General features: G+C 45.2%; 1 long non-coding RNA gene across 1 annotated transcript; it reads left to right on the top strand.

The window, feature by feature from the left end:
- The first annotated feature begins 756 nt into the window (after nucleotides 1-756).
- LOC125109478 (uncharacterized) lies at nucleotides 757-7,003 on the top strand. The gene is made up of 3 exons (XR_007130247.1): nucleotides 757-797; nucleotides 1,652-1,805; nucleotides 6,829-7,003. It is a non-coding gene; the product is annotated as an uncharacterized LOC125109478 (long non-coding RNA).
- The last annotated feature ends 11,859 nt before the right edge of the window (nucleotides 7,004-18,862 follow it).

Raw genomic sequence — 18,862 nt, forward strand, 5'->3', positions numbered from 1 at the left:
TGGGTACCAGGAACTCACACTTGTCAAGCCCCATTTTGCACCTGGCTACCACCCACCCAGGGTTATGGCTGTACTCCTTGAGGCTTTTCTAACAAAGACCATCGTGGGACTTGGCCACATCCACAGAGAACAGGTGCAAGCTCAAAGACTTAGGAAGGACACAGAAGGACCCTCCTGCTGGTGGCTCCTGGTGGATAAGCAAGGGCCACCTGTGGCCTGCTCACATTTTCATGCCACACAGAGTTGGAATCACCTCGCAGTGGAGGTTGTTAGTGAATCTCCAGGAGTTTGGTTCCTACTGAGTTCAAAGCCTGACCTTCCCCTGAAAGCTGTGTTCTTCCTCCAGCCCTTTCTGACCGGCCACATGGGCTTCCACTGAAGCCACTGTGACAGTTTCTCTTCCTCTTATAGTGTCTTCTCATTACAGCAACTCCCTGGAAAATACCAAGTTTCATGTTTCTTTTCTACCCATTGCAACACAATCTGCTTCTCAGCAACAAACAGGAGGAGAGCAAGGGCAGGAAGAAAACTTACTTCAGTTTTCCAGCTAAATTCCACTCCCTTCATGAAATTTTTTCAGACTATTCCTGCCAGCGGGTCCTTGGGTCACATCCCTCCCCCGCTATCCAGCTTCTCTGACCTTCTAGAACATTGCTGGTCTCCACCAGCCATTCACATAAGGTCTTGTTTATTTCATCACTGATTGACATGTGAATGCTGCCTTCTCTCCTTGACCAGACCGTGCATTTCTAGAGGGCCGGTACCGTATTTTAAGATATTTCCATATCTCCCTCCAGGTCAGAACATAGGGTTATGTGCCTTCCTTGATCACCCTATTTAAAACTCCAAATGAATCACCATAAATATAACATTTATTTTGTTTAATATCTGACCCCCATCAAATCTTAGTCTAGAAAACAGGTATTTTTGCCTGCTTTGTTCACTGACATTTTTTTCCAGCATTGAGAACAGTGCCTGGCATATAATGAGTATTCAATAAATATGTGTTAATTAATGGATGGATTAAGGGATGAATAAGGTGAAAAACTAAAATTATACACATGTATTTATGGAAGGATTATCTTTTTCCATTTCAACTCTTCAATGAGTATTTTATGTATTGCTCCTTATGAATTTCAGAAGAATTTCTTTAGGCTCTCAAACCTATTTTATTTCTTTACTACTAGCTCAGGAAACCCTAAAATAGAGAATAACTACCAGTACTTAACTGGGCTTTCCCTATACACCAGTAACTATTTATATTGTCATTTAATTAATACTCCTCTCCCTCGGGCATCTGGGTGGCTCAGTGGGTTAAAGCCTCTGCCTTCAGTTCAGGTCATGATTTCAGGGTCTGGGATCGAGCCCCGAATCAGGTTCTCTGCTCAGCAGGGAGCCTGCTTCCCCCTCTTTCTCTGCCTGCCTCTCTACCTACTTGTGGTCTCTGTCTGTCAAATAAATAAATAAAATCTTAAAAAAAAATACTCCTCTCCCTCGTTGATACTGTTAAAACCATCATTTCACTGATGAGGATCTGAATCTTCTAGAAGATAAATAACTTGCCTGGTTCTCATAGCTAGTAAATGGTGAAATCAGGACTTGAACCCAGGGCTTTCTGATTAATGACCACTCTGCTTTCCTGACTTAATAGAATCCAGGCTTCCAGGATAATCCTTGAGCTTCCTCCCCTAAGATCTTCCAGTCCTGGCCAGCCCAGCCTAGCCCTTCCCAGGATGAGAGACCACGTCTTGGGGCTGCCAGGAAGGGTTGAAAGACACAGCTACTACCCAGAGAGCTAACATAGGGTAAGTGTATGGTGGGGAAAGCAATGGAAGAAACAACAACAGCAGTAGCAGTTCCTGATCACCGTGGTTTCTAACTTAGATGCTGATGGACAATTTTAGCTGCACCATGAACATTAACCAAAATGGAAATGACTACAGATAAAGCAGGTTTTGGGCAGAGAGAGGAATTAAGTTTTGGTCCTCTTGCATTTGAGATATCTGTTCAATACTCAAGGGTAGATGTTGTGTACATAGTAGGATCCACAAGTCTGAAGTTCAAGCAAGAGGGCTAGAGATCTTAATTTGTGAGTCAACAGCATCATGGAACCCTGTCTAATGCAAATGCCACAGGACAATCAAATGTGCTTCTAGGCCTGCAGAGCCCCAGTCCTGAAGATTGTGTCAAATGTCTTAGAAAGGTTGATGAGTGCCATGTAGAGACTTCATTGTTCCCTGTGTTATTATGCAGCGGGTGCATTATGAAGCTTAAATTTGTCATATTTCCTTCTCAGTGGGGTCTCAGTGGGTGACTGTGTGTGTGTGTGTGCAATCAGTTGCAATTGTTCAGTGATTGAAATGGTTCATTCTAGAGATTGCCTCTGGGACTCCCCTTCTCTTGGACTTTCATGGCTGACCAAGGCACTTGTAAACAGACACATTCTTTTTGGATATGTTAAAACTATAATCCAGGCCTGGGATACAACTCCACTCTTTTCAGTGATTCTGTGTTTTTCTGATCTGAAGCACAGACCCCAATTTCATACTGTGGTTGGCGGGCCCTCTGATTTCCTTTCCTTTAATATTCTGGGCATAGCATACAACACCTTCACTAACTGCTCAGTCAATATGCATCCCATCCCTGCCCCAGTCATGCAGACAGAAATTACAGAGATTGAGAGGGGGAAGGGGCTCAAGAAAGCACAGCCAGAGCTCAGAGATGTCAGCATGGGGTATCTGAAAAATACTGACAGAGGCATAAAAAGATTTTTTAGCAACACTGAGAACCTAGCTGAAGTTGGAAATCATAAATTTGTTCTGGAACCAGTTAGCCTGGCTGTGGAATTTTCTCTAGCTAAATTCCCACAGAGAAGACAAATAGTAGGGCCACTTCAGGGTTGGGATACGGCCTGACAGGTGCATAGGGAGAGCAAGTGATAGGTCACTGATGAGAATGTAGCTAGTGGGTCCCAGGCTGGAGAAGGGAGGGCAGAAGGCAACAGAAAAACTGACACCCGGGGCGCCTGGGTGGCTCAGTGGGTTAAAGCCTCTGCCTTCAGCTCAGGTCATGATCCCAGGGTCCTGGGATCAAGCCTCGCATCCATCGGGCTCTCTGCTCAGCAGGGAGCCTGCTTCCTCCTCTCTCTCTCTGCCTGCATCTCTGCCTACTTGTAATCTCTGTCTGTCAAATAAATAAATAAAATAAAATAAAATAATAAAATATAAATTAATTAATTAATTAATTAATTAAATAATATTTTAAAAAGAAAAACTGATACCCAGAGTGTCCCAGCTCAGAAAGGCTGTGGGTGAACCCTCGAGGATATCAAGGGTACAGAGCATGGCAGACACCTAGGAAAGGCGAGTCTAGGACAAAAGAGACTCGTGCGGCTGGACACTCTCATGCCAGGTCTGACTCAGTCCCTCAACTGCCACACCGCCTTTCTCAAGCAAGACAGTGCCTTCCTACAGAATCCACTTTGGTGTCGATACCATACCCTGCCCCTCAGAGATCCCCAGATATCAGGGCTACATGAAACTTCAGTTTCTCAGAAACAACACAACCTGTCCAGGAGAATCTCTCCGGTTTCATCTTTTATTAAAATGACACTGGGGTACCTCATAGTATCAAAGGCATAGCTGAAGAATTAAGTCTCAAGAGAGCAGGAACCAGGAAAGCTTCTACCTCAGGGACTAGAACCAGGACTCAGACACCATCAGGACCCCTTACCCTCTCTTTAGCTTCCTTCTCACCCTTGCTCCCTCTTGAAACTTAAGAGCTTAGACTCTGGAACCAGATACCTGGCATTCTAATCCTAGCTTGGCTCTCCCATTTACCAGCTGAATGATCTGGAGAAATTTATTTATCCTTTCTGTGCCTCAGTTTCCTTGTGGAGATAATAATAGATCCTACCTCATGCGGCTGCTGCAGTCATAAATAATTTGATACTTGTATAGCACAGGGAAGAGTCCCTGGCCCCTTGGGCTCTGTCTCATCAAGAGAAGAGTTTGGACCCAAAGGTGTTAATCAGCAATTTGCCCTCAAGGTTAAAGGTAATAAACTAGAGTCGCATTCAGGCCACCAATGGGATCCATAGGGATCACCCTCATCAACCGGGTGGAGAGGCAGCAGGGGCTGTGGCCCTACTCACAGTCAGACAGGAGACATGTCATTTTGTTAGGAGTAGGGTAATCTATTCCAAACCTTGGTATTTACTCTCGGACTCTACACTTGCTCCCCTTGGCCGTCAGTAGGTGAACATACCTACTATGTCAGGGGAACTGGACATCTTTCCCTCTGCTCTTTACCCCATCTGTCTCTTGTCTGGCCCCTTCCCACTAGCACTGGAACAAGCTCAGGTCTCTAATCTAGAGACAAATACATCTTCCTAGACTCCCCCCTTCCTTCGGTCCCTACTTCCCTTCCCAGCTCACTTTACTCCACTTCCTCCCTCCTTTTCTCAACTCTCTAAATTCTCCTTTTCTCAACTCTCTAAATTCTCTAAAGAATTTAGCTCTCTCTCTCACTTCTCCCCACGTGCCAAATTCCTGGGCCTCTGCTGCCTTAGACATCACTGCTACCCCTACTTTAAACTCTCTCCTCCCTGGGTTTCCATAGTAACACTCTCTCCAGTACATCCCTAGCCTCTCCAACCACTCCTTCTCCATGTCCTCTGAATGTTCCTCCCTCTTTGTCCACCCATCCTTGAACAACCCATCTCTCCCTAGGTTCTATCCCTCTTCACCTTGAAGCCTCCCTGGGCAACTTTATCTACTGTTAAGGTTTTGATCATGCTACGCAAGCTAATGATTCTCAAATCTATATCCATCTGCTTAGTCCTCTCTTCTGAACGTCAGGTTATCCATCCATCCGACAGCCCAGGCATCATCTTCACTGGGAGCCCCTTGAAACTAACAACTCAGCATGTGGGTTTAGGAGACAGTTCTTAAGGACAATAATGGAGAACAGTTAAAGACACTAGAGGTGTCTGATCCACAGGGACAACTCAGATGGACTGTGGTGGTAAATGGGGCCATGGTGGCTAACTGGGAAAGATAACCTGGAGATATCCTGGATGGACCCCAAGGGGTCAAATGCAGACCAATGATTAGAAAATTGGAGAAGACAGATCTCAGCTGAACCAAAAAAAAAAAAGACCTTTGGAAGTCAGAGTGGCTCAAAAGTAGACTCAGCTGCCTTAGAAGGTTTTGAGATCTTGGTTACTTAAAGCATTCAAGCACCAGGCTTTAAATTCCTTCCAACTGCAACATTCTATGAGAAAGCAAAACAGAGCTTATGAAGACTTGACCAAATGCAGTAAAACTTGGTCCTACTGGTTCTGGCACCAAATGGACGTTGGTTTACTGGCTGGAGTCCCCAGTCACGTGAAATGGAAATAACAGCAGAGACAATTTAGGAGAGCTGAAGGGCAGAAGAAATTGAATAAACTCTCAAGTGGGGAAGGAGTCAAAGAATCTCACTGCAACCTGACTCTCTTGGAGGTATTTGCACTTGGTTCTATTTTTATGCAACTACTCAGTTGATGTGGAGCCTACATTACCCATACTGCATCAGGACCTCTGAATTAAAGTTCTGTTTCAACAAATCTAACCAGGTATTGTTTGAGGCAAGAGCCCTGAATCTGGGTGGAACATAAAGGCCTGACCTGACCTTGGAAGCACTTTTGTGCCTGAGTCTACAGATCTCTCTGCCTTCTGTGTGAAAGATGGAAGACTTGAACTACTGTGGGAAAAAGAATGGTTCCCACTTGGGGCGCCTGGGTGGCTCAGTGGGTTAAAGCCTCTGCCTTCGGCTCACGTCATGATCCCAAGGTCCTGAGATGGAGCCCCACATTGGGCTCTCTGCTCAGCGGGGAGCCTGTTTCCCCCTCTCTCTCTGCCTGCCTCTCTATTTGTGATCTCTCTCTCCCACTCTGTTAAATAAATAAATAAAATCTTTTAAAAAACAAAAAAGCTCTTTAAAAAGAATGTAGGGGTGCCTGGGTGGCTCAGTGGGTTAAAGCCTCTGCTTTCGGCTCAGGTCATGATCCCAGGGTCCTGGGATGGAGCCCCGCATCGGGCTCTCTGCTCAGCAGGGAGCCTGCTTCCTCCTTTCTCTCTCTCTGCCTGCCTCTCTGCCTACTTGTGATCTCTGTCAAATAAATAAATAAAATCTTTAAAAAAAAAAAAAAAAAGAATGGTTCCCACTTGCAGCCAGCTCCATGTACCTTCCCACGATAAGACAAGGCCCCAGCTCTAGGACGCCTCCCTGCCCATCCCTGGGTCATCTCATCCCATAACATATAGTGTACTTGTGCCTTCTTGCTTACTGGCTTCCCACAACCTCTGTCTCCCTAGAGGTGCAGGCTGGAGTGAGGCCAAGGAAGAGAAGAGGCTGGCCAGAAGCTGGCATTTTCCATTTGTGCTCTGGATCCTGCAAATCCAAGGTTTGGATGGATATGAAGGAGAAGGAGTTTCAGTCTCTGGCCCCAAGGAACATCAGGGACATAGAAAACCAGGTTTAAAAGGGGTGGCCTGGGTGGCTCAGTGGGTTAAAGCCTCTGCCTTCAGCTTGGGTCATGATCCCAGGGTCCTGGGATAGAGCCCCATATCGGGCTCTCTGCTCAGTTGGGAGCCTGCTTCCTCCTCTCTCTCTGCCTGTCTCTCTGCCTGCTTGTGATCTCTCTCTCTGTGTGTGTGTGTCAAATAAATAGATAAAATCTAAAAAAAGAAGAAGAAGAAGAAGGAGGAGGAGGAGGAGGAGGAGAAGAAAACCAGGTTTTAAGGTAGGACTTGAACTGATATTGTTTCTTTTTTCTCTTTTAAGCCTGGTTTCTAAAGCCAGCCTTCAGTGTGCTCCTCTCCACTCCTTCTGCAAGACCACATCTCCCAGGCAGGAGGCTCCAAAGTTCTGCCTCCTCAAAATGCTCTCCAGCTCAGCAAGTCCTCAATCTGCCATCTGAGTCCCATCCCAGGAGAGGAGAGGGCAGTAAAAGGGTGCTGTCTCACTGCTCTGTGCCTCCATTTCTATGTCTGTCCAGTAGAAATCATCACAACTACCTCTCATGTCCCACAGAATCCCTTTGAGGATAAAATTAGAAGTGACCACCTGATTGCCCAACATCCAAGGTTATTCTGAGCAATAGTCTCTCAAAGAGAAGTTCAGGGAAGAGCTAATTTGGGGTGAGAGACACTGATACACCAGAATATGCATCACACACTGGATGTGCCAAGTTTTTAAGGCGAGGCTGGTTCCCCATGTTACCAAGCACGCCTCAGAACTAATGGCCCTCAACTGACTCCAACCAGTATTTACTCAGAAGACGGAACATAATATTAATCCATGCAGAATATAATCTGGGAAGACAGATTCCCAGCAAGGAGTAATTCTAACTATGGGGGAATTGGCATACTTCTACTTTACTGATGGGATTGAAAAATGACACAGCCCAATGGAAGGCAATTTGGCAACATCCATCAAAACTCCATCTGTGGTTATCTTTTGACCTCACAAATGCACTGCTGGGCACTTATCCCACAGATACACCAACATTCCTACAAAGGACGTCAGTTTAAGGTTAGTTATGGCAGTCACAGGTTGTAAAAGCAAAAGACCAGAAATCATCCAGGGGTCTATAAACAGGAACTAGTTAAATATACCCTGGTACATCCTTACTTGCAATTTTTTAAGAACAGAACACGGAAACTTTCTGTGCATTGCTATGGAAAGATTGCCTCTATAGACTGTGTTAGAAAGAGTGGGAAATAAGAATGTGTTTCAATATTTTTATTACAAGATTTGCTTGTATTTTCACAAAGAGACCCTAGAAGGATTACGTAAGAAATTAATAACACAAGTGGGAAGGAGGCTTTTCAATGTACAATTTTTGTATTGTTTTTATTTTTAAAACATGCTACACTTTTAACTTGGCAAAAAAGAAATTAACAAAGGAAAGAAGAGACCCTCTAGATTGCATTCCAGAAGGACAAAGGGAACCAGACTGGGCAGCAGAAGAGCACACTTGATCCTGGCAGGGCCTCTGGTGGCCCTGAGTTTCCCAAGCTGAAAGACAAGAGGGGTGGCCCTGTCTGCGGCCTGCCTCCCAGCCTCACTCTTCTTTAAATAATAGCCTTCCCAGGATCGTGCCCTGGTTTACATCACGGCTACCTTCTGTGCCCTTTCTCTTGGACAGAAAAGTGCAAGTTGACTGAGTGTATTCAGCACCACTTTCCAGAGAACGCCCAGACTCTTACCATCCCTATTCAGTTATTCCTCATTCTTGCATTGTATCTATCCATTGGCCGTGCCCCTTTACTGCTACCTTAGGCTTTATTCAAAGGCTTTTAAATTTACACTTTAACCTGGATGAATCCGTTTACAAAGCAATTTGGTCATATAAAAGCTAAATCATTAAAGTTTAATCCAGCATCCTGTTCCTCGGGTAATTACCTTCAAAGTGACAAAGTCCAGTTCTCATTCATTCATTTGGAGTTATTTCAGTTAAGCATTGTGGGAATGTGGGTGCAGGGGTAACAGAAGACTGGAGGCATGGGATATGGAAGCTGAGATGAGCTGGGCTTCTCTGCTGCATCACAAGACAGAGGGCAAGAGGGACCAGGGAAGGCAGTGACTGTGCCTGGGGCTTTTCCATGCTGCATGGACAGAAGCCCTGTGAGATGAGCACTGAGGATTGTCCAGGGAGATGCACAGCATGAGAGGATGCAGAGAGTGGTGGGCTGAAGGCTAACAGGGGCTAGAGGAGCTCTATGACTGTAAGGCACCAGCTCGAGTTTGGGTCTGGGCACAGCTACAGAGGCGGTGGCTCAACTGTCCCATCTGGCCCAGTGCCTGGCAGTGGTGTAGACAGTGTTGGTATAGCCCACTGAGAAGCCCAGAGAAGCCAGCACCTCTGTCTTCTTCTTATTTTTCTTGAAAAACCATTTTTGTCCAGGGGCACCTGGGTGGCTCAGTTAAGTGCCGATTCCTGTTTTCGGCTCTGGTCATGATCTCAGGGTCTTGAGATCAACCCCACCCCCGCATGGGGCTCCAGGCTCAGCGTAGTCTGTTCAAGATTCTCTCTCCTTCCCCGCTCACTCTGCCCCTCCCTCCCATCAACCCCCATGCACTCTCCTCTTTCTCTCTCTCAAATAAATAAAGTCTTTAGAAAAAAAAAAATTTTATCCAAAAACTTAAAATTTTGGAATTAAAAAAATCTATCCCATCATCGAAACATGAATCCTTTCATTTCTCTGTGTTTACATCCAAGCCCTAACTGTAAGAACTTACTTTTCCAGAAGTGGAATAGTTGTGTAGGCAAACTTCCGAGTTTTTATTTAACATTACTTTATAAGCCCGCTGTCTCAAAGTCTTTATAACAGTTATAGCAATGATTGAATTATATTCCATTGCAAAGACACACTCTGGTTTAGTTCACCATTTCCCTATTATCATGGACTTCCTTGTACTTTTAGCTTCCCTATCCTTAAAATTTGTCCTTACATTGAATTCTGAGCAGGGGGATAACTAGGTTAAAAGATATGAACGCACTGGACATCTTCATTACTTTCTTTCTTTTTTCCCTCTCCTGACTTTACCCTGTCTCCTGTCCTGGAGTTTACTAATTCAATCAGGCAGATTATCTCATTGTGTCTGTCCACACCTCTAACTCAGTATTTGGGGTGGAGACATTGTTTTCTTACGTACTTGAATATGCTTTTTTAAGCTTGAGTTTAAGTTACCATAGCTACTGTTTTTATTTAAGAAGGAATGCTTATTCATTATAAAACTCAGAATGTCTTTTATAAATTTTTGTATAATCTATCACATTGACACATACAATCTTATTGTTTTCTCATTTATCTAAATTCTTTTTTAAATTTTCTATTATTATCTATCAATCTTTTTCTTTATCATTTTTTCTTCTGTAGCTTCAATTCTTATATTCTCTGTCCCTAGAAATGAGGGCTCTACTCTTTGTTAGGTTTTCCATGACTTGATTTAGATGTTTAATAAGCTGTTAGGCCTGGAGTTTACTTTAGTGTGTGGTGTGAGGACCCTGGGAAAGAGCAGAACCCAATCTTGATTAACTGTATTTATCTTATAACTACTTTCTAATGTATACAATCCAACTTCTGGGAAGTCATTTCAGCAAATTATCTGGCAGGAGGAGTTATTTTTAGGCTAACCAGTCAGCTAACACATTGCTTTACAAGACCAGGCTTCCATTTGTCCCGCTCTGAGTCCTGATTTACCCTTCTGTATTTCCTACAGCAACTAGTCTCGTGCCTTCCATGTGGCGGTTGTTAATCCAACCTGATTTGATACCAGAATGAAACAAGCAGCCCAGAGCTGTTGTCTAAGAGAATCGTCCAGAAGCTGAAGGGTACCATTTTTAACCAGTAGGACCTATCCCCACCATTCAGTCTTTCCCAGGGTCTTATTAGGGATCGAATGGGAATGCCAGCTAAGAGGGGCAGAGGGGCATGGCTAACAGGGCAGGACCGTGGAGCAGACACCCTTGACTTGGAATTCTGCATCTACCACTTCCTACCTAGCAGGGGTTCTCGAGCAAACTGAGGTCTGGGTTCCTCATCTGTAAATAGAATACAAAGAGCTGCTGGTATGGCCAAAGTAAGGGTCAGCAATTAGACTCAGCACTCAGCCTGGTGCCTGGCCCCAGGAAAGGGCTCCATGTGTGGCCAATGTTATCATCTTCCCTGCTTCCCTTATGCCCTGGACAATCGAAGTGCATAACCCTTGAGGCTGAAGGGTGTGCACGGTGACAGTGACTAGAAGGCGTGGGTATCAAGAAGGAAGCCTGAAAGGATCCAGCCAGCACCTGCCCAGTGCGGGACACACATGCAGTTGCAGTAGTCCCAGTCCCGACTGGTTTTGCCACGGATGTTTTGTCAAATGCGGGAATAGATCATTGCCCAGTTATCTAAGCTCTGGTTATGAGAGTCAGAGTTTATCTGCCTACTTATCTCTCTCTAAAATGCTGAAGGCTTCCCAATTCATTCTTACACACACAGCAGTCCTATTTCTGAGAACTCTTTTAAAGTGTACCCACACATCTATGAAATCACGTATTCGAGAGGCTCCCCGCCAACATAAAAGACTGGAAAGACCCCACGTGGCGATGACTAGGCAGCTCGTTGAATAAACTGTGGCACAAGCCACCACAGAACACCCTGTACCTGTGACAAAACAGTGAGGAAACGCCCCGTGAACAAGATGGGATAATTTCCAGGATGTGTTGTTTGGTAAAAAGAGCAGGTTGTAAAAGAGTAAAAGAGCCCTTCAGTAAAAAGGGCATGAAGCATGCCACCTCTTCCACAAGATTTCCAAATGCAGCAACGTCCCCTTCCCGGGCTGCAAAGTCACCGACACAGGCAGACTAAACATCAGAACATGAATAGGCTAAAGGAGGAAAAACTACACCATCACCTGGACGGACACTAAAACACGTTTTGCCAAACTCAACAACCATCATGACGGTCTTAAAAGAAAAACAGAAAACCTTGTTAGGCTTTAAGATAGAGATGGAGACTCCCTTCAGACTACAAACATATTAGAAACCAACAGGAAGCATGAAAAGCAATGGTGAAATCCTCAAGGCCCTGCTACTAAAATTAGGTTCAAGTCAAGAACGAGCTCGATCTGGGCTTGTTCTGGAAATTCTAGCCAATGTGCTGAAAGAAGGAAAAGAAGGAAGAAACAAATTTATCACTATTTTCGGCTGATATGATGCTAAGCAACAGAAGACTAGTTAAAATAAGAAAATAAGTCAAATGAATCCTATGTTGCTACCAAAGATGATAGAACCATATCTATTATTATGGAGGTTCCAAGTCAGAGTACCAAATAGACGAAACAGGTTACAAAACAGAATTAGACTATGATTTAATTTAAAAAATGAATATGCATAAGCCTATTTTGAATATATACATAGAGAAAAGTCTGAAAGGAAATTCATCAAAATATATTTAGAGATCATATCTGTGGCTTACGGGGTTTCAGGTGATTCATATATTTCTTATGTAAAACACTTTTCAGTATTTTGTTAATGTTTTATAGTAAGCATATTTATATGACCAAAAAAAAAAAAAAAAAACAATTAATCTTTTTGCCCAGAAACACATGGACATCGGAGTGCATGGAAACTCATTTCAAGGTCATTGGGATGAGCTGTGTTTCTCCTAAAGTGGTCAGTGTTAGTGACTTAGGGCAATTCCCAACTCACCCTCATCTCCTACAAAACCCAGATTGATCTGTTCTGTCTGGTCCTTTCCTCTCTGAAGGGGATCCCCAGACCTGTATGTTCCAGAAAAGCCTAGGATGGCCTGATTCCCCCAGCTGACCATGGCCCCTGGCCTTAGCACCTACAGCCGGTTCTAGCCCCATCCTAGCTGTTTGCAAAGACTCCCAGCCTTCTGCAGACTGCCCATCTTTCCCAGAGGGGGCTCTTCCTTGCAGCCATCCAGCAAAGGCTTTTGCCTCCCCTGTGGGTGATTTAGAAATCATTCTGGCAGCCTCTAGCCTCCATATGCCAGACTTCTCTGCCCCACTACTGGGCTAAAGGTCATGCACAGAGCATGCCAGGTCTAGTAACCTCATCCTGGATCTCCTGAAGACCTCAAATATCTCTCACCTGTTCCCCTTCCCAGGGCCCCACCCCGCTGCACTTCAGACAGCTTGATTGGGTCCATTCTGCTACCTCGCTCCAATTGGCTAAAATTTTGTGTCTGACCCCTACACCTGCCATCACCCACCTGTTAGAAGACAATTGCCTGGCAGAGGTTGCTGCTACATGTAGTATATCCGGTTCTCATGCTGATTCTCTACTCTGTACCCTGGAGGCTCTAAGAAGGCCTTGACTGGGTCTCAGTACCTGCTAGGAAGAGAATGAGATTTGCTACCTCCCTGTTTCAACTTGAGTCATAATCTAGCAGGCCTTCCCTGCAGCCTCTTCTGCCTCATACTCATCTCACAGCCCCCCAACTTCCCTCCTGGCCCAGAACCCACCACACCATCAGAGGACCGTCAGGCCAGCTCCATAAGGCTGGACATCCTTGCCCTAGCCTGGAGCATTCTCTTCCAATTGCCATAGTACTAGAGTGAGTGACCGAGAGAGTAACTCAGTAGACTGAAATCAAGGCTGGCCTTGATTATACTGGGACTTGAAAAGAGACTGGCATCATTGTTCCTCATCTCTCCAGAACCAGCTCCCTATCAGTATCCCCTTCCCATAATTCAGGTACAAACCAGGAAGTAAATGCACGAATACAAATGCCCTCATATAGATTGGCTTTGAACCTGATAGACGTTACGTTATACTCATTTCTACCTGGCTTGGTTATTTGATTTATAACTTCAGAACATTTGAAGAAAAGCAAACGAGGAAAGGGAAACACAGCAGGAATCCGGAAGTGACAGCCTGAGAACGATCACATTCCAGGATCAGGAAAGTGCAAGATCTCAGAAGGGCCCCACGCTCCTGACGCTACCATAGAGCAGCGCCAAAGTTTATCATGCTAATCCCAAGTCAGTGCAGGCCTGGCTCATATCCAGCATGCTCCCAATGCTGCCTAGGTGTTTGCAAGGAGCTCCCAGATTCTGAAGGCTGCCCACCTTGCCCAAAGGTGAGAGGGCGTCCCTTTGTACAACCACACTGCACAAGCGGGATGGGTTGATTCTCATCATTTGAATGGCAGTTCTCAGAAAGTGAATCCAAATGTATTTTTATTGTTAATACATTTATATGCTAATAAATATAAACCACAAATAGTGTTTTCTTGCTGCATATGTGCTAATTTCTAGAACTAGCCAATGGAGGGGAAAGAAGGCTCGACCGGTGAACTGTTAATGACTTAATTTCCTGGTTAACTTCACTTTCCTCTCCTGTAAAATGGAGTATGTGATAGCTGCCTATGCATTTCAAATTACTATGGAGATAGGCTGGCTACGCAAAAGGAAGAAGGCGTGTGATTTACCTTAGTAATTCCTTTTATCTAGATTGAGTCATGGATCAAAATTACAAGAGGAAGGAAAATTACAAGTACATAGTACTCGAAGGTTAGAGATTAGATGTATCTCACAGACAGATAATTGATTTAGAATCGGGCATGGGTCGCAGGACTTCCTGCCACCATTAGCAATGTGCCATTCTCTGGGAAAGGGCGACACCTACTGCATTGTTACTGTACTGCAACTGACGTGGAAAACCAGGAGGCTTGAAACCTAACGACTTGCGTACAATTTTAGGCAGGTGCAAGATACCACCACAAAAATAAAAATTAAAAATGGTCATACAGTACTGTCCTTTAAAAAATGCCAATTTTCCTTCACTTAGGGACGCCTGGGTGGCTCAGTGGGTTGGGCCTCTGCCTTCAGCTCAGGTCATAATTTGGGGTCCTGGAATCCAGTCCTGCATCAGGCTCTCTGCTCAGCCGGGAGCCTGCTTCCCCTCTCACTCTCTGCCCATCTCTCTGCCTGCTTGTGATCTCTCTCTGTCAAATAAATAAATAAAAATCTTTTTTAAAAATACCAATTTTCCTTCATTTGAAAATAACATCTATTTTTCATATTCAAATGTAATGCGTATTCATTGTAGAAAATGAAGATCATCCAATAGCACCATTCTCAACCCTTAATCAACACTTAGTTCAGAACCACAGCCGCTGCTATCGTCAACATTGTTCGCTCTTCAGTCTTCCCTCACTTTTTCTTCTTCCTGTTCTTTCTCTTTGTCTCTCTCTCTCTCCACCCGTGCATATTGTAAAAACAAAGCCAAATTTTTAAAAAAAATCATTCCTCATCAGAGATAACATTGCTAACAGCTTGGTGTGCATTATTACGCACATTTTTATGACAGTGGAGATACATATCTACCACAAACCAAATGGGCTCTACTGGCTGTCCTTCAAACCCAAGACCACCAGGAACTCGCCTGCATTTGAGCTTCTCAGTCTGCGGTAAGGGAGAACACACACCATGGGAACTGCGGGCCCTTCGGTAAGAGGCTGTTAGGATTTATAGCCCTTGGGATGGAGCGAGGTGATTTGCAGGAGGGTTTAAGGAAGCTGGGCTCTGCTCTGGATTGGACGTTGCCAGGAAGCAGGGTAATTCTATGATGGCTACCTTAATTAATGTCACCCAGGAGGGACAACCAGGGCGAGGCTGAAGCTGGCAAAGAACTGGTAAAGGAACAGCAGTCCCGACCATTAGCCAGGACGGGTGGATGCTGGGTCGTGTTTGTGCTTTGGACGAGGCTCCTGTGTAGTCTGTGTGCAGACATGACTACGAGCGGTCTTGTTTTTATCTGCTCCGTGACGTCACAGCGTGGCCTTATCTGCTCTCTCTGTTCTGTGACACAGAACTCCAGAGCCTCACGGTGCTGCCAGGCCAGCTCCCAGCTGTTAGAGCTGCTCTCTTCCCTCTCAGGGTTGTCTCTTCTCTTCACCTAACAACCTTGTGGACATTTCTTCCAAGTCAAGATTGAGTCTTATGTAACCAAATTTCTCTTGTTAAATAGATGTTTTCAGTTATTTTAGGCATACAATACTAAAATGAAATCCTTCAGAAATGTATCTTGGCACACAGTATACTGTTATTTCCTTAAAATAAATTTTTAGACGTGTAATTACTGGGTCAAGCGATGTATACATTTTAAGGTTCTTAGTAAAATCTCACCAGAATGCCTTCCACAGAGCATGAACTAATTTCACTTTCAATAGGCTAGGACAGAATACTCCCTTGCCCACTCCCAAACCCTCATCAGCACAAAGTCACGAAGTATCATCAATCTTTTTTTTTCTTAATCTTAGCAAGTTTTGTAGACTGAGGCACATCTTGTTTTTATATTTCTGTTGTGAAAAATTGGACACCTGACAAGGACCAGCTGTGGCATATGGATCTCACTGGACTCTGCTGTGTTGGACTGTGTCTGTAGCTCTGAGGCAGTCCAGTTATGGGGCACAGAGCCTTCTGCTGGTGTCTCAAGTCTGTTTGTCGGCTACCAGTTAAGATGAGATGTATACAGAAAGGGGCGTCTTGGGGTTCCTCCAGATTTGGAACACATTTTGACAGCAGTGTTTTTCAAAGTGTGTTGTTACCTCCTCTCTTGTCTGCCTCCCCACTGAATTAGGAGCTTCAAAGGGACAGGGACTGTGTCTTCCTCACTTTCATGTCTTTTTTTTTTTTATTGTGGTAAAATCCACATAACATAAAACTTAACATCTTAACCACCTTTATATGGTACTAAGGACATTCATATTGTCCTTAACCATGAGCACCATCCATCTCCAGAACTCTTTTCACCTTATAAAACTGAAACTCTCTCACCATTAAACAATCCCCCACATCGTCCTCACCCCCGGCCCCTGGTCACCACCACTCTAGTTTCTGTCACTATGATTGCAACTACTGTAAGTACCTCATAGAAGTGGAGTCATACAGTATTTGTCTGTTTATGACTAGCTTCCTTCACTTCTCATCATGTCCTCAACGTCTATCCATGCTGTAGAATGTGCTAGAAGCTCCTTAAAGTACTGTAAGAAAGAAAGATGCTGTTTAAAGCCACTGAGAGTATTCAGTTGTTATTGCATCGTAACAAAGCCTGTCCTGACTAGAACAGCAGTAAATGCCCCCCAAAGAATACGAACTTCTCTAGCAAAGCACCCAATGGCAGTTTGTCATAAACCTTTGTAGAAGTAGCATGTGGACATCTTGGTTTCTGAGCTAGGACCCCATAGGTTCGTGTGCCTTTTACTTGAGGACATTTACCCGGGAAGTGCAAGGTGATCACAACTTAAGATGAGCTATAGTTTTACAACAAAACCACAAATTACCTAAATCTAGTACACTGGGTGGTGATGGGTTTTGAGTCTGACAAAAGATTGATTTGGTGGATATCTGTGAGGAGAAGCTAGGTTAGGGCGAATGGCTCTTGCAAAGGGTTAGAGGAAGGTCCTCCTTCTTCACTTCAGACCCCTTCAGTGCTCACTCAGCTCCACCCAACCCCCTCCGGGCCCTTCTGCTCTCTCCCCCTCTACAGCCCAGTTCATAATGCCGCACTCTGCTCTCTGCCAATTTTAGAAATACTATTAGTTACAGTGGGCGTGAATTTGTCTCCACAAACTCACAGGTACAAAAAAGATTACTTATTTCCATAAATCATATTAACTGGTTCTCAGCCCCAAGTCTCTTTTGGGGGAAAATATTCTATTTCAGCCGTCTTGGGGGTGGCCATCCTTCTCTCTAGAACTGAACGTGAATTCAGGGAACTTAGTGCGGCTCCCGGTGAAGGCCAGGAGAGTCTCTGGTTCCTATGATCAGTGAAGAGAAGTTCATTGTCTGAGCTGAGAGAGACAAAAGGTAGGCGGCTCCATCCTTCTACACTAAATATGGGGACACTTGCGCATAACCTCAAGGTCGTGACTGCCTCCAACATCCATACATTTGATCGCCCCCAGAGCTTGTGGAGAAGCTGCATGGAAACAGGGGGCAGGTCTAAGTCACTAAAAGAATAAAACAGCCATCCCCACCCTCACCTCAAGGAAGGGCCACTCCTGCCTCCTCACTTCTTCTAGAAAAAGGAACAGGAGCTCACCTATCACACACAATGATGTGTCTTGAAAGGAGAGTGTTGGCAATGGGTGCCCAGTCTCCGCATTCTCGGGCTTGCAGGGGAGAGTTCCAGTGAATCCATCTGAGGCCAACTGGAAGCCCTTAGCTGACAGGAAGTACACCTCCCAAGGCCCCAGGCCTGGGCTTTCCTCCCAAGTTCTCTGCTGAAGCCTCTACCACACAGGTCTAATCAGCTTCCTCAATTCTTAACTGTCAGGGAGTCCCTGGAGTGAACCCAGCCCTGGCAGGATTTTATTCCCAGCCTCCTCAACTCCAAAGTCCTTGCCTGAACTTGAGGGCAGCATGTGGGTCTTTGGGGCCGGTACCAGTTGCTGATTCCTCCTGCTCCAACTGTGACTCCAGCTGCAGGTAATGAAAGCCCTCAGCCTGTGTCCGCCAAGCCTCCGAGTCCACAAGAGGAGGGCCGACTCTGACATAAACGAGGGTTACCACATCCACCAGCAAGCAGGTCCGGGATTCACCTGTAGCCCTAAGCCCCAGGCACAGCCTGTCTAGGGAAAACCTGAGCCCCGTGGCTGGGAGTCCTTGAAAAAGAGAGAGGCCGAGAGTTCATGGCTTGCACTAATTTCTCCACAGAGCCTGGAGTAGCCCCCTGAAGCTGATCTCTTGTCTGTACCCTTCTGACCACACCTGGCCTCACCTAACATCCTGGGGGAGCTAGATCACTCTGTGGCTTGCCCTTCCCTCCCCCAACCAGGACCTGGTGTTTTGCATCAATCCAGATGGGCCACTCTGGAACCACACGTGCTATCTGCTGGCCACACAAAATGCCGTGTCACAGAGAGGCCTGTCCCTAGACCTCACCAAGGGTCCGCATTTAGAAACAACTGCAGAACCACGTCTTGTTATTTCTATTGCCAGCTTCTCCATTGGCTTCTCCGTTCTCAGTTGGCAAAGGTGATTTTTAAAAATTTCAGCCTTGGGGCACCTGGGTGGCTCAGTGGGTTAAAGCCTCTGCCTTCGGCTCAGGTCATGATCCCAGATTTCTGGGATCGAGCCCCGCATCGGGCTCTCTGCTCAGCAGGGAGCCTGCTTCCTCCTCTCTCTCTGCCTGCCTCTCTGCCTACTTGTGATCTCTGTCAAATAAATAAATAAAATCTTAAAAAAAAAAAATTTCAGCCTTGCCTCTGCTACAACCAGACCCTGGAGACGCGATCTGTGCAGAGATGACCGAGAACTGCCAGTGGTGGCCATGACTGCCCCCCCTCTGACA

This window comes from Lutra lutra, chromosome 9 (genome assembly GCF_902655055.1).
Source record: "Lutra lutra chromosome 9, mLutLut1.2, whole genome shotgun sequence".
Classification (NCBI taxonomy): Eukaryota; Metazoa; Chordata; class Mammalia; order Carnivora; family Mustelidae; genus Lutra; species Lutra lutra.